The 16,014-nt window shown below is 38.0% G+C and overlaps 1 long non-coding RNA gene across 1 annotated transcript; it reads right to left on the bottom strand.

Moving 5' to 3' along the window:
* Positions 1 to 2,192: 2,192 nt before the first annotated feature.
* LOC139625703 (uncharacterized) lies at positions 2,193 to 8,269 on the bottom strand. Its single transcript, XR_011691985.1, has 3 exons — positions 7,963 to 8,269; positions 2,729 to 2,831; positions 2,193 to 2,538 (listed from the first exon to the last, which is right to left on the bottom strand). It is a non-coding gene; the product is annotated as an uncharacterized lncRNA (long non-coding RNA).
* Positions 8,270 to 16,014: the final 7,745 nt, after the last annotated feature.

The following is a 16,014-nucleotide window of genomic DNA, read 5'->3' as shown; positions in this document are numbered from 1 at the left end:
AGATAGTTTAAATCAAACATTACTCAGACAGGAGGCGCTATTTTGAGCTGCAGATTTACTGACCAAGTAGATATTTACGGCACCAAAAGGTGTGTGGAAGTGGCTCAAACTAAACTGTGGTGGCTGAGCTCAGTGTAATGAAAGAACATGTCACCCAGTGCAATGGTGTGGCTCACTGATAGGTTTACAGTAGTTTAACAACAGAGGGGGTCTATGACACAGAAGAATAAGGTCACTTGAGGCTTTGGCCTCATAAAAAATTCTTGTCGGCTGGATCAGTTCATTCCTGAAGTGAACTTCAGGAAGTGTAGTCCAGTCTACAGCAGTACCCTGTGTTCATCTCTGTCACTGCACAAAGTAAAAGCAGCAAACAGCCTGTATGTAATATACATTCTCTCACAATGCACATGCAACACATGGGATTTCAGAGCTGTTTCGCTTTGACCTGCTGGCATTTCTGGAGGCAGAGCAGAACAGATCAACTCTCCCTGCAGCCTCCCTGCTGGGCAACAAGGATCTCACTGTGTTGTGTGTATGTACGTGTGTGTGTGTGTGTGTACTGTAGTTTCCCTCACTGTCACCAGTTTCCACAGAGTCTGTCATCCTCAATCAGCTCACTGCGACTGAAATCATTAACTGTGAGTGGCCTACAGTGCCAGAGATCAGGTAGCAAATTTCAAATTATGTTTGAGGAGGCTGTCTGTAATGATTGGACTGTACATGTCAGAGTATAAAGAAGATACAATATGTATTTTCTCTGCCTTTGGCTACAATTTAATAATGCATAGATTCTCCTCGTGTGTTACTTCAAACCTCTACTGAATGCTGTACGGCAATACGTTGTGGATATAATAAATTACATATGCTAAACAAAACCGGTTTTGAAATTTGGTATCCAAACAATATTATGCCTTATGCACGTGTGTTATTCTCATGCTATGTATAATGCACATGGATGTGCTCATGATTCTCAAGTCTTATATCATGTATGCACTGTTACATTGTATGGAGATATGTGGGGATATGTGTCATGCTCTAATGCTTCATACATTTCTATGTTATACCTTCATGGAATATGCTTGTTTTATCCACTAATATTGCAGCAAAGAAGTACTGGCTCATGAATCTTAAAAGCTGTTTTAACTTCAATCCTCAACTTGCTCACTATTTCATCTACTGTTGCCTTATTTCATCACAAAAATTGTCAATAAATCTGTTGAGACTGTTTCTTTCTTAAAATCTCTTTCATCATTTCATCATTTACTCCAAATCGCATGAAACATTCAGTCACCATGAGACATGGTTGCTAGTTTAGATTGACGTCCAGATGTCACCATTAAGTGTTCTTATGTTGCATTTTGTTCACAGCTGTTTCACGCACTGATGTTATCATTGACAAAGATTTGTGGTTAAAGGTTGCATCAAATACTTTGAAGGATATCTACGCTGCAAATTGTAAAACTTTCTCGTTTCACCTTTTTTTTTTTTTTTTTACATCAACAAAGGCAGTTCAGAAAATAAAATAAAGACCATACTGATTTTCTATACAAAAATACTTAATGTGGGATACTGACACATATCCTGACGATAAAAAAGAACTTTTCTTGAAGTAAAAATTAGTTTTAAAAGGCTGTGCTGGAAGACGCATAGTATCTCATTATGTGTGAAGAGGAACTGATGAGTTTAGCTGGACATCAGCCTGTTCTCTCAACAGACAAAAGTTCAAATGTCACTGTTTTTAATTACTGGATCATGTTATTTGGATGGTAGCACTAAAGCCTGGAGATAAATGCTCATCTACAAAAATTGGCTTGCATCACACTACTATACAAGTTGTTAAAAAGCTTCATGAACAGGCAAACAAGGCAAACAACAGAAAATAACATATTGGTCTGATTATTTTAGACTGAAACTTGCAAAGTTTGAAATTGCCATTGCACTTGTCTGCTTTGGATTACAGTCATGGAGTTATAGATCATGGATTATGAAGAAATGGTGCAAACCTTTGCCACTAATTGTGTCTCTTTCCTTTTAAATGTATTTTAAGTTCCATCCGGTCTCTGAAGAGCTTGGTTAATATCAGTTTTCCCCATTAAAATGAGTTGACCTTTGCTGTAAAAGTAATTATAATTAACCTCTTACAAGGACATTTTGACTAAACTTTCAATAAAGACAAAGACCTAAAAGTCATACAAAGGCATTAACTTTTATTTGGAATATTTTAAGTATAAACTGATAAACACATCTCTCTTCTAATCATTTGCAATCACATTAAAATGCATCCAAACAGTTCTTTTGTGATCATTAATGCTTTCCTTGGTCAAGTATTTTGTTTCGTTAAGCCATGTCCACCTGTCACATTTTCTACCTCATTAGCAGCTTGCTACTTCAACCTGCTACTTAAGCTTGCAGTAAGTGTAGCACAATGGCCTCATGGGATAATAGGTGACCAGTGTGGCTCTGCAAAGGATGTGTTGTTGCTCATGAATGAATACCAATGAGCGTACAGGTACATCCTTTCCATGTTAAACCTGAAATCTGATGAAAGATGGTTTAAAAAACACCACAAAACAAGCCATGCACATGCAGTTCATTCAAGTTATCTTTAAGAGATGAATATTAATATTTGTGTTCAAGAACAAATTCACAGAGTTTGGGAGTGATCCCCACCTGTATACATTTTTAATATCCATCATTACTATTCCTGTCTTCTTTCAAGCTGTCTTACCTGGTGTCTGGCATGGCCATGAGTTTCAACACTTTACGTCACTCGGATTAGTAGCAACCAATTAGTAAATGAGTCGATGGCAATGATTTCCACGAAGACTGGGCTTTAAAAGAAAAGAAGACGCAGCACAGTCAATTAACATGCATTTACTGATGTACTGACAGCATCATCCCACTAAACCCACACACACTCATCCATTCAGTCAAGGTCTACCATTCACTATTGATCTGACCGCTTAAGAATGCTGTGCATTATGTGCTTTCACTATTATTCGTCTTGGCTGAATGAATGTATTGCAGCAACAAATTACAGAAAAAACCTTGTGGGAAAATAAAGTGAATAGATCTGCGTAGGAGGTGATACTGCGGTCCGTCTGTCTGTATGTGTGCAACTGGACGGCTTAAACATAGGAACTGCTTTAAATTGTATGAAGAAACATTGTCCAGCCAAAACACAGTGACTATCTACATGAATCTGACTTTGTCTTCATATGAAAAATTATTATGCTATAGAAGTATAACATTTCTGCTGCAGGTAAAATTTTCACTACACAAAGCAGAACTGAAAACCAAGCTGAAACACACTAATCAAACACAAAAGATGATTATTTTAGCTGGTAAAATTATTATTTTTGCTGGTAAAATAATGCTAGCCTTTGATAATGCTTCATTCAGTTATAGATTTTTCTGTCCGAGCTGTTACCTGTAATTAAAAAAATATAAATTTTGTCTGATTTTGATTAAATTATCACAGTGGCAGGTCTCAGTTATGGACTAAACTAACATAAAGACAAATCTAGAAAGAGCACATACATGTATTGTGTTATTTTTGAAACAGAAGAAGGACAAACAGGCACTCTGCAAAGCATAGGCTACTTTTTCCCTTATGAGCTGGGCTGTAAATATACATTGTCTTAAAGAAACTAGACAAAATAGGTAAAGCTGACAGATCAGATGGTAGATATTGCATTGCATACTACTTTTGTAGCAAAGATTTAGGTGTAACCCTAAAAAGCCAAAATTAAGACGTGATAACTTTTTATAGGCTATGCAGTTTGCTGGCCAGCCTGAAAACTTTAAACCATTTTGTCCTTAAATTTATTGCTTTGTTACTTCTTTTGTAGAGATGTAGAGATGTTGAAAGTTTTGGAGTAAAAGTACTCTTATGGTATAATGGACCACTAAACAGATTAATAACCATTTTAATTAGAACATTTCAATGTCACCAGGGACATCAGGATGGTTGATGAAGAGAGGAGAATAAGGATAATATTCTTTTCCAACATACACAATAAGATACTTTGAACCTCTATGGCAAAATATTGTTTGTGACTAAAATATCATGTAAAGTAATTATTTAGTGGCTTGTTTACACTTTTATTATATCTTTGCTATCTATGTTCGTCCATATATTTTTCACTAGACCAAACCTGGGCTGAATGTGAAGACTACTACTACTCTTTTTCTTCTGTTACAAATGTTTTCCTTGTGGGGACAGAATTGGGCAGCCTAACAGGGACATTGGTTCAGTAATTAACAGAGCAAATGTGGACAGACTGAATAAAATGTTAAGAAATGGGGGGGGGGAAAGATTTCACGTCAATTAAGTCTTGTGAAACCATGCAGGCAAAAATGAGGCTGTATATGTGAAGAGAGTTTGGAGTAGATGTAATTAATGGGAGCAGGAGGGACTGATTATGAACAAATTGGTGTTTTCGGGAGTCTTTAAATTAAATTGGATGATCACTGAGATGGAGCTCAGGTGTGTTTAGTGATGATTAAAAAGCAACAGCTGAGCTCCCTGATCAAGACCAGAGCTGCAGTGAATTCCCATGCTGTCCTGTTCCCTGTATTTGGCTGCACTAGAATCTGATCAGCAGCAACACAGAGTGCATCTACCTGCCAGGTTAATATCGCTTGATATTTTCAAGGGAGAATATTCATAATTAAATAATAGGGGGAAAAGTTTGGCTGCCAATATAACATACCAGACTTATTCGGAAAAGTCTGAACTTGTGGTTTCTATGACTACTTATATTCATCCGCCTGATAACAAAACATTGATCGCGAAACATTGGGTTTGAATACCAACAGTCGACACCAAAACAATGCACCAAGCAGAACTGAATGGAAATCATACAAAGCTGGCTAATCATGACTCAGCCCAAATCAATAGCAGCTCAAGGTCAGCCTTTTGTTGGGTATTGTTCTGAATGAAAAATGTCAGTGTGCATATACTGAGGTCTTCAAAAAAAAAGCTCCCAACAGATTTGAATGGAGGACTAAATTCATCAGATCAGATCTAACTGAGCCGAACGACGCTCCGGTTGTTACTGCAGAAAGATGAAGAGGAGGATACGACCTCTGACATGGACAGATGACTGTCCATCCTCTTAAAACTGTTACGGTGAGGGGCCTTCGGTGCCTGCTGCACCATAGCTGACATTAGCGGCACAATATGGGGATGATTTACTAAAAAGACGATACACTGTCTCTACTTTAGCTAAAGAAAATTGAGAAGTTCATATTTGAAAACAAGCGATTACATTTTAGGATTGTGCTATGATGGGAGGTTATTATCTTTAATTTTGGCTTTAATTGTTATTTGGCTGATTGGCACATTTGAGAAAAAAATAATACATAGATTAACCTTAAAAAGGTCACCAAACTGAAAAGACCATCTTCTGAGCATCTGCCGCCAGCCTAAAGGCCTAGTCACACTAAGATTTAAGTGAAATCAAATTGTTTCAGTTGAATTGTTGCAATCACAGGATCAGCACAAGGAGGCCAATTTCATCGCTGTGAATGTTCCACGTAGAGTTCAGCTTGTTTGATGATGACTCACAAATACGGGCCATTGACAAACAGCAACTACAGATGTGGCGTCATTAAAAACATAGTTTCAAGGAAGCAAGGTAATTAACAGCAGGCTTACTCTGAAAAATCTGTTTCCTGAGTTCGGGAAAAGAAACTGTTACATATTCTACTCCATTCCTAAAAATATTGATAATTCTGCCCCCAAAAATAATTGTTCTGTTTTTAAAAAGAGGATTTCTTATTTCGTTTACAAACCCTTTAATTAGAATTAGGTGCTAATGAACAGGCTGCTTGTTAGTGCTTGCCACAATGACACAATGAACCTGTTGTGTACCGAGAGGAATGTCTCAAGCAAACACACAACCTCCCTCAGCTTTATCTGGAAGTATTGATGTGTTTCCATAGCAACGCTGAGCTACTTTCTGCAGAAATAAAAACATTTCTGAGAACAGATACAAAGCATTAACGAATCCCTTCAGACTTAACACAAAGAGAAGTTATAACACTCGCAAATGCTCAAAGACTATCTCCTTGTACTTGACTGTGGACGTAAAATCTAAATTTGGATACTTCACATCATCACTACTGGCATCATCCTCTCCATCATCATCGTCATACTTTATTGTGTATGAACAGAAGTTGTCAAAGTTAACACTTTATCACATACTGTTAAAAATTATAACACTCTTTTAGCCACCTCAGCTCTGTTTTTCATTTTCATGTTGCTTGGCAGGTCTCCTGTCCTTTGGGGAGACTGTCCTTCCAAGAACAACAGCCTTAGTTGTTTCAGCAAGTGCCCCGACACGACACGTTTACGCTGAAGTGTCAAAGCCCTCTAGTGGCTGTAGTAATTATGACAGGAGCACAGGAGGTGGTCAGGTGAGGATTTATAGAGTGACAAAGTCCACATAGGGAGGAAGTCAGTGTGGATGGGTTTTTTTAAGAACAAATATGATTGTCCCATAACCTTAACCAAGTCTTCAATATTATAACTATGATGACAAAGGTCCTCTTAGTTGTTTTCATGATTTAAGCTATTCAGACCTTAACAATGTCAGCCATGATTTGAAACAAGTAAAGAATTGATGCTGATAGGCGTATCAGATCATCCAGCCATCCGGCTTTGGTAAATGCCTCAATGGAGTCAGTAATGCCAACATTCAGTCATAAAGCAGGAGTTTCAGAGACAATGACTGTGCTGTGATCAAACTGTAGATAACATCAGCTCTTGCAGTTGTGGAAATACTCAGAACCACACAGAAGCTTAGTAGTTGGGAAAATGTTTTGTCTCTAAATACATTTAATTTCTATGGTGCTTATTGTGCACTGCTTGGTGCTTTCTGTGTCTACATTTGTGTCCCACCTATCAACCTGAAATGGCCTTAGTGATTAAATTTAGATTTTGAAAGTTGGTCTCACTATTGAAAAGATACTTTCTGTTAAATGATAATATCTTTATTCAATGTTTTCAGTTTCTACTTTCTTCTAGTGATGAGTGCCCACATCACAATCATTTCAAGCATGTCAATCTAGAAGTCCTTGTGCTAATCCCTTCTTTGATTCCCTGTTAATACTTGTGCCCAAAGGCCAATAATCTGACCTCCACCTGAATATTTTATACTTGTTTCTGCTTCCTCTTTGAGAGCTTTGAAGAGATTTGTCAAGGGAACGCCTGTCATACATTATTCATTATCCCACGTCAAAGTGACTGTCACTACTCTTTTTTGTGTTAGGAAAAGTTGTGGTTCCATACACCTTTTCCATCTGGCATATATATAAGCATATATATATATTTGTGAAGTGAAATTAATCACAGAACCTCTTTTGCTCTTTCCCACCCTAACGGAGACACTGACAACAGCCCTGGAGTCGGCCATGATAGTAAGGTGGTCATACATTCTTCCAGTTACAGTGAATGCAGTCATTACAGCATCATCGACCGCCCACAGCTTGGCTAATTGGCAAAGGCTTGAGTCCTTGAATATTTCATATCAGACATTAGATTAGGATCAAAATGAGTCTCTATTTGCCTATAATGACCCCCAAAAGGTTAAAGATTGGCTCACTACTGAGGCACTCTCTGTGCAGAGAGGGAGTACTCACACAGCTAATGACATTCACAAGTCCATCAGCAGCAAACCACAGCAGTTATAAGAAACTCTAGAGAGGAAATTTATTGATTTTTTTCAGACTAAATCAGGCAAGTGAGTGAAACACATTCTCTGTAATTTGTCATATTTAAGTTTCAGTCACCACATTATTCATGCAGTCAGATAATGGCCAGTAATAGAAGTTGTAGTCAGAGCATTTACTTAAGTAATGGAAATACCACAATGTCAAAATACTCCATGTACCACAGAATCAAAAGTTTAAAATACTTATGATAGTTGTCATAGTATTATGTACAGCAAAACTCACAGGCTGCATGTCAATAAATGACCTGTGGGACTCCTCAGTGGTGGGTCTGAAGACTTTTCCTCCTCTCCTTCCTCCCTCTCCTCAAATACTCCAGGTAGGTCAACTACAGCCCAATTTCAGCTAAAAGTCTATCAGTACTAAGGGAAACAGCAAAGTTATATTTACCAACTGATCCTGTGTTAGAAAAGTCTGAAATACAAAAGTATTAGATAATGTTAACCTTATAATGTCCAAATTTAAAAGTTTGGTAGCTAATGCTAACCTTACAATTCCCAAACTTTAGAGTTTTATTATTTAGCAATGGAAACACTTGACAGGTTTGTTTGTGGTTGGCATTGTGTTTTGTTACAGTTATTAAGTTTTTGGTTAAAAAGATACAGTACAACTATATTAGTTTAATCTGAGCATCTTGAACCTTTACACTCAACATGCTATCAAGGATTGTGTCCGAAATCACTCACTACTCCTTATATAGTCCACTATATAGTGAGTTTGCCCTTTTGTAGTGCTGTCCGAGTGTATAGTGAGAATTATTATACCCTATATAGTGGACTCAGTATCCCACAATGCATCATAAAAGGTAGTGCACAACCGATGGTCACTAACCAAGCTATATATACTATCATGCATTGCACTCGTGGGGAATGACTGAAAAGCAATGAAGAGAAAATAGTAGTAGTTTCTTCAATTTTTCAATTTTCAATTTTAATAATGAGCTCACTATATAGTCCTCTACATAGATCTGACTGGATAGTGAGGAGGGAGGAGCAAATGAGTAAGTGATTTTGGACACAATCCAGGAGTTAAAGCACTTCTCTATTTTATGCTCTTGCTGATGTCATCAATGATGTCACGGGTTATACCATGACTGTGGGGGTGGTCATAAGTCTAATGTACTGTGCTAAATAGTATTTGTCTGATTTAGAAAATTACAATTTTACTTCTTGCTTGTACTGTTAATGTTTACTGATAAAACAAACTTTTTATCAGTTAATTTTTTTAAATGACGCAGACTTAGATTCTGTGAATGAGGTTTGGTTCTATCCAGGCTAATTGTTCAGTAGAAATAGGGACTATATAAGCAGTTGTTCTTTATCAGCCAGAAGGATGTCTGTGTAAGCGTGAGTGCTGTGGTGGTCATGTAATGCCTAATGCAAACTGGCATTACCGTCAAATTTATTTTAATTTTATGACCCCGAAAGTTTGCAGCTAAAGGAGCTTTTTTAAACTGATTTGAAATGATGTTTGATTGTAAAACCTTGCAACCAAGGTAACTTTGATTTTTCTTTTCATTTCATCTTACATAATTTGATTGCTACTGTTTCATTTTCATTAAATTTGTGATGTGTGAACAAGCAGCTAATGTTGCTTAAACTTTTTTGTTATCTCTTGACATCTTGATTGTTGAAGGTTGTATTATCATCTCATGGTGACCTGAAGTCAAACTCAAACTTCAAGGTTCTTTCCCAAAAGTAAGAAAAGCTCATTCGAAATCCAGCTGACATTTAAAACGACACGAGTAACAAAAAAAAAAATACAGCCTTGGAACATAGTGTTTCTCATCAGTATGTCAGACAAAATTATCTAATGTTGGTCTCTGACAAACTCCTGAGTGAAATATCTGGCTCTTAAGCTGCTAAATGTTCCAGCTAGTTTGCCAGTTATTTCTTACCATTTTTTTTTCTGTGTTTGTGTAAAGGTCTGGGGCATAAAACCAAAACAAGCTCCATGGAACTGAGAGGAAGTCCTGCTTGTGATTCCTTTTACACCACACAGTTATTCAGTCCATTATTTATATGAGAATATTGATCAAAGCAGGTTTAAGTATAGCACATGAGTAAATGTATTTACTTTTCACCACAGGTAAGTTGTGTGCTCACCCAGAAGATCAAAAAGCAAACATATCCTCAGTTTACTGAGCTTTCAATGACTCTCAAACAAGCCCTACAAGGTGTACAGTATATTGTAAATTTATTACAAACAGGAAATTTGAAAGAGTTCTCATGTTTGCTTAATATTCTGCTGACCTGAATTAGGCAAACATTGTGTGGCTAACTGCGGTAATAAAAATGTAATTGCTACGATTTGTGTCACAATAAAATATGGATAAAAGGGTGTAAAACTGCATCAGGTTTTGTAGTAGGCAGAGGATCAAAGGCAACTTATTTCTCTTTATTGTAGGGATTTGTTGGACATTTCTGCCCGAACAACAAACTTGTCCTCATGTCTGTTCAGAAACTTTTTATGATGCACAAGTGCAAGTCAAGTATAAACTCTACATGCGTCATTCACGTCCAAATATAGTTTACACAGATACTTGGCAATAAAAAAAGAGTATCCTGTCAGTGCTGCCTCTGGCATTTCAAAAGAGATGAAAGAGCTGCATGGCAGAAATGTCAATGTTTACTAAATATTTCATCTATTTGACGTGACCACTGAATAGTCATGTAGCGGGTATAATCTCTCTGGAGTAAAACGTACGACCAAATTAGCAGTTCAATTTCCATATCAAAAGCCATCGTAGTTTCACAGCTCAGGACTTGGGTGGGGTTGGAAACAGTACAGGCAAACACAGGGCAAATGCAAGTCTGTGTGTTGTTTCCAAGTGATTGATATGCAGTGTGATTACGCTGCGCTGACATGAATTGAAACCCTGTTGTTGTCACTTCACCTATAACATGTGACATCCTGAAAAAATTGTGAAGGAAACGGGTTTTATATTAAAATGAATGCATTAGATATCACACCTGCCTCTTGGTCTGTACAGACACACATCAGTTTCCTCACATCTTTGCTTGTTTGAATCCACTTTCTTTTTTAAATATCTGTTTTTAGGAAAATCTGGCATATTTTTTACTGTGTTTTTTCATTATGAAATTTACAGTAGTAGTGGTGTAGTCAGTGTCAACTGTTGAGTCATTAGCATAAAAAGCATAAAAAACTGGAAACCAGGACAGGACAGCTCAATGGATTGGAGTGCGGTCATTTAGTAAAGGCTTTATAAATACTTAATAAGTGGGGTGAGTGAGCTATTCACCATAGGTCATGACGCATTACTGTCACAACATTGATTTCTAACGGTCTTGTTGGCTGAGTGATGATGAGACGCTGTCAAAACAGTAATTGTATTATTCAATACCAAGTAACTGGGAATTCAATAGGTACCGATTTCATATTAAAGTGTAAATTAATTCCAACTGTGTCACAGAGAGTGGACACTAACTTACACAGTGTCAGTACTTCAACATAGTTTTAAGTTTCTCAGGGATTCCTATAGCAACTTTCTCTCTGTAAACCTTTAACTCAACTCCAATTTATTTGGAATCACAGTTAAAACTTTCACGCACAAAAAAGACAACTTTTACAGATTAAATCCAAAACTGTTTTTCATCTTATAATTTTCATGAAGGAATGCATTTGAATATTAATCATTTCTAATCTTTTGTTTTTATTTTCTTTGACTCTTGCCTGTCATCTTCATTGATTGTCTTCTCTCCTTTCCTTCTTTTATTGCTTCTCTTATCGCAATTTACTCTTTATAAATGACAACTCCAAACTCTACAGCAAATGAAGCAAGAATGATCATGTTCCCATGTATTTTGGGGTGGGGCAAAATGTCAAAGTCTCCTCACATCTCTGTCTAGAGTGCAGCATTACGGATTATGGTGCTCAATGTTCTCAGAAAAGAAGCCAAGGAGCTGTCAACATTAACTGCAAAGTGTCTTCAGTCACTTCTACCTTAGAACTGTGATTTAAACTCACACTCTTCTTTCAGCTCTGTTTTAGTTTCAGCCAACTCCTGAGAGGAATATCTGACTCTGTAGCTGCAAAATGCTCCACTGTGTTCACGAGCTTGTTGCTAACTTTGTCTGTTTGTTGTAACTGATGCTGTGCAGGTAGCATACAACAGGTTTGTCAGAACTTTTGTCTTAAGACAGCTGCCTGCTCTGTCTGGGCACGATGTTGATGAGAGCAGTGAGAGGGAACCAGGCCAGGAAACCAAAACAATGCACTGAAACACACTATAATGCACCACAGAGCTGCAGGGAACTACAGTCGTGTGATAATTCACTGTGGGCTGTCAAAAAAGGGGGCCCCTTTCATATTACATATTGTCATGCAATCCATTGTTGATATAGAAATATTGATGGTATTAGCTTTAATTAAGTGCTATATATACAGTTTTATTTCTGTCCATAGCCATTTTCTGTCAGTGGGCAGAAAGGGAGGGACACTGCCCACATCTTCAGCAACATGCAAGATCTGACATGTTTTTATTCGAGCAGTAACACTTCTGCAGCATCACTTTTTCACTTTTCAGCTAAACACAATGTAATTATTTCACGGATATTTCCAATGTGTTTGTTTCGAAACAAGGGAGAGAGATTTCAATTCTCCTGGCGCGCTGCAGCCATAATGAGCGAGTGTTCGTATGTGCAGAGTAACAGAACTGCTATTGATTGCTGACACGATGCGCAGAGCCAGGCCAAAGCAGGAGAGGCTGAGCTAAAGTCTGAGCACAGGCTGTCGGTGAACAGAGCTGACCTTACAGCAGGGAAACCTGCAGAGAAAGTGAAGCAGCCTCTGCAGCTCTTTGTTCAGGAGCTTGATAGTAGCTGGGAGGCTGGGAGAGTTTATTTTTGTTTGTTTTTCATGTCAGGAACCACCCAGGGATGCGACTGCGCCTGGTTGTTTTTAATTGCACTCACCACCTTAGTGCATTAATTACTTTATTGTGAAACTCATTGTGCTGGTTTGTTGCTTCATCTTTTAGAGGTGTTGGATTCAAAGATATGCTAATGCTTTTGTTGGGTTTAAAATAAAGCCTGGGTTACTCCTCTCAGCCTCATGAATAAAAATGTGCGCTAAATGGCCTAGTTATCCCACAGACTTGGGACAATAGTGATGCTTTTCAAGGCACTGTAGCCATGGGAGCGTATGGTGAAACATCTTTACTGCTTTCTTGCTTTGAGTCTGCTCACGACTTCGACTCATATACTTTTGCACACAGCGACATATGTGGCAGCCTGTGTATGTATGTAAGTGCCCCTCTCAGTAACCACTCCACTGTGCTCTCCAAAGACGGACCATCTCAAATTTCATAATCCCACTGTTTGCATGTATGAGCATGCCCATGACCGAGCACGAGAGAGAGCCAGCGCTCGCCGGATCTCAATGATTGTCCACGAGTCTCTCAGAGAAAAAGCAATTTAGTTTTTTTGATACTCTGGAACAAGATGAATGAAGTGTGTTGAGAAATGTGAAGTTTTGATTAAAAGAGATGGAATTGTGATTCATGATGTGTCTGTGAGTTTAAGATGTGTAGATCAAGCCAGTCCAATGAGATTTTTAATTTTTTTTAAATTCTTTTGAAATAAAATAGGCTCAATTCCTTTGAGAAGAGGAAAAGCAGAACTTCATGACAAACTCAAATACACATGATGTGATTTACTTCATGCATGACTATTATATCACCGGCATTAGGATGGCTCTCAGTAAATTATGGACTTTGACATTTTAGAAAGAGATCAGAGAAGAAGAGTCAAGCACAGCCACAGTTAGCACAGTGCACTCATTTGTCCAAAGCATCAAAGTGTTGTCACTTCCTCCAACTGGCGGTATCAAATTGAATATCATATCCTGTGTAATACATGATGGAAAATATTAACATTTTTTGAACTCAATCCCTAGAATTAGATTCAACCAAAGAATTAAAGTTAAAGAGCATCTTAAGGCAGGTGAAAGTCTTATTTTTGCATACTCCCAGTGGTTTAACGCCACTGGGTTTACCTGCTGTGATGTAACGTGTGCTTAAGGGTGTGGTGGTGTGTATACACAGGTATGCAACATATACTCAATCTGGGCAGGAGGTTTTACTGTACACCCACAGATATGGATCAGTGCACATCTTGCAGATTACGGGCAATCATGTTACAGTCTATCATACACAGTCATGTGTCATTTACTGCCAACAGGAGGCCTTTGTTGAATAATTTCTTCTGTGGAGTTGAATATAGTGAAGTACACAGTACAATATTTCAATCTGATCTGTTAAGCATAGGTTTAAAGTTGACCAAACAGGGAAGATGAAAATACCTTTAATTTATACTGGAATATAGTACATAAGTAAATGTACAGAGCGAGAGAGAGAGAGAGAGAGAGAGATCATGTACACTTTGTTTCCCAGTCACCCTGCCTGTTGTAGTTGAAGCTGGTCAACACTTTGTTTCTCTGTGGTGTTAGCTAAACATGTGTTTAATTGCAGATATCACATTCACACTCCTGCATGCATTTGTTTGCTTTCTCTCCATGTGGTGGTGTGTAGCTGGAAAATGCAAATGTCACCGATGATATGGTGTAGCTCAGATAGCACTGAACACACACAGGCTTATACTGTACATATGTAGCGATATAACACCGACTGAGTAGTAGATGATAACACTGATGTAAGCAAAGCCGTACTATTTCTTTATTTTTATAATGGCCTGGATGAACAAGCCTCACTATTCACTGCATTCAATCTTGACCATACATTCTTGACACAGTGTTCTTTGTCTCATGGTGTCACTGAAAAAAAAAAACCAACAGACTGACATATTTTTGTGCTGCTCCTTTAAAGCACCCTTCACCTGCCAATTTCCCCTCTGCTTTCTCTTCTGAGTTGGGCTGTTAAAGTACACAGGAATGAACCTGGGGGAGCAGAGAGGAGATGGGATTGATGTGGCTTCAAGCCTGGTGTTGACCTCCAGCTTGACATTCAGAGCATGTGAAATGAGAAAGGAAGCCTCTGACCTGATGGTGGAAACAGAGCTACAAGAGCAGAAAGCAAAGAAACATGACTCCAACTGTCAAAAGCAGTTGAAACTTTCTTGATTTCCACTTCTCTTAGATACATAATCATACATTGCCCAGCTAAACTAAAAGTCTCAGTGTGCTTGAAAGAAGGTATCTTGTAGAACACGTCATCAAAGCAAAGGTGGGGTAAAAAGTTGTCCTTCGTGGAGAGGGGAGAGGTACAGTCATTGTGTTGCACACCTGCACAGTTGTACACAAGAACTAATTGAAATAGTTGTGTAAAGAATAGAAAATTGAAGAAGACTGAAAGAGAGGTTCAAGCCCTGCACTCTCTCTCACCTCCACGCACCCGGCTAATTGCTGCGTGAAGTGGGCATGAATGTCAGATTGTCAGTTTTGAAAAGTGCAATTCTGACACTGGAAAAATTAAGAAGGTGGGTTTGAGACACTGACAGTCTGACAAGAATTTTGTTTACTATCCTTGACCATAGTTAATTTGCCATTATCACAATCTTACTGTACCTTAACAATACTGTAGTTGGGGCGACCGAATGGCTGAGTGATTAGGGTGCATACCATGTTGTGAATAAAGGTTTTCAAATGCCCAAAAAAATAACTTTAAAAAAAACTGTAAGTGCCATCCTCGGATACGAAAGAACCAAGAACTTTAAAAACAGACATTGGAAACAAAAACCACTAGTTTTGCAGAATCATCCGATATAGACATTCTTCTCTGGAGATGGGTCTACTACAGAGGATAACTCTGAAAACGCCAGTCTCATGTTTTAATGGCAAGGAGAAACATTACTTGGTAGGTGGCTGTGTGGCAGTAAAGTTAAGACAACAACTTCCTGTTGTCTGTTCCACACTTTGTGAAAAAACTCGTTTTCAAGGGATTAGAGTAAAACACTCATTTGTTTTCTTGCTGAGAGGTAGACGAGAGGATTGATACCATTAAATATGAGGCTAAAACCAGCAGCCAGTCAAAACTCACTTAATTAACCGGTCCTATTGTTTTTGTTGAAGACATACGAAAACCAAAGTGTAAGAAACGAGAGACTGTGGTTTCACAGGGTTATGTGTGGAAATATTTCGTGGCTCGATGTATAACTGAAATCACTTCTTTTCTTGGTTAATAGCTAGTTGTTCAGTTGTCAGAGAACAAACAGAAAATCTGTAAAGGTAAATGTGAATGTAGCTCAATACTGACCGACCAAAGGACGGGAAAGAGGAACAGATTTCACCATGGTTCACTGA

This window comes from Trachinotus anak, unplaced genomic scaffold, assembly GCF_046630095.1.
Source record: "Trachinotus anak isolate AG129_WGS33_773 ecotype Australia unplaced genomic scaffold, CSIRO_AGI_Tana_v1 ptg000009l, whole genome shotgun sequence".
NCBI classification, from domain to species: Eukaryota; Metazoa; Chordata; class Actinopteri; order Carangiformes; family Carangidae; genus Trachinotus; species Trachinotus anak.
Note: the sequence above shows the minus strand (reverse complement) of the source record. Positions and strands in the feature narration are given on the sequence as shown.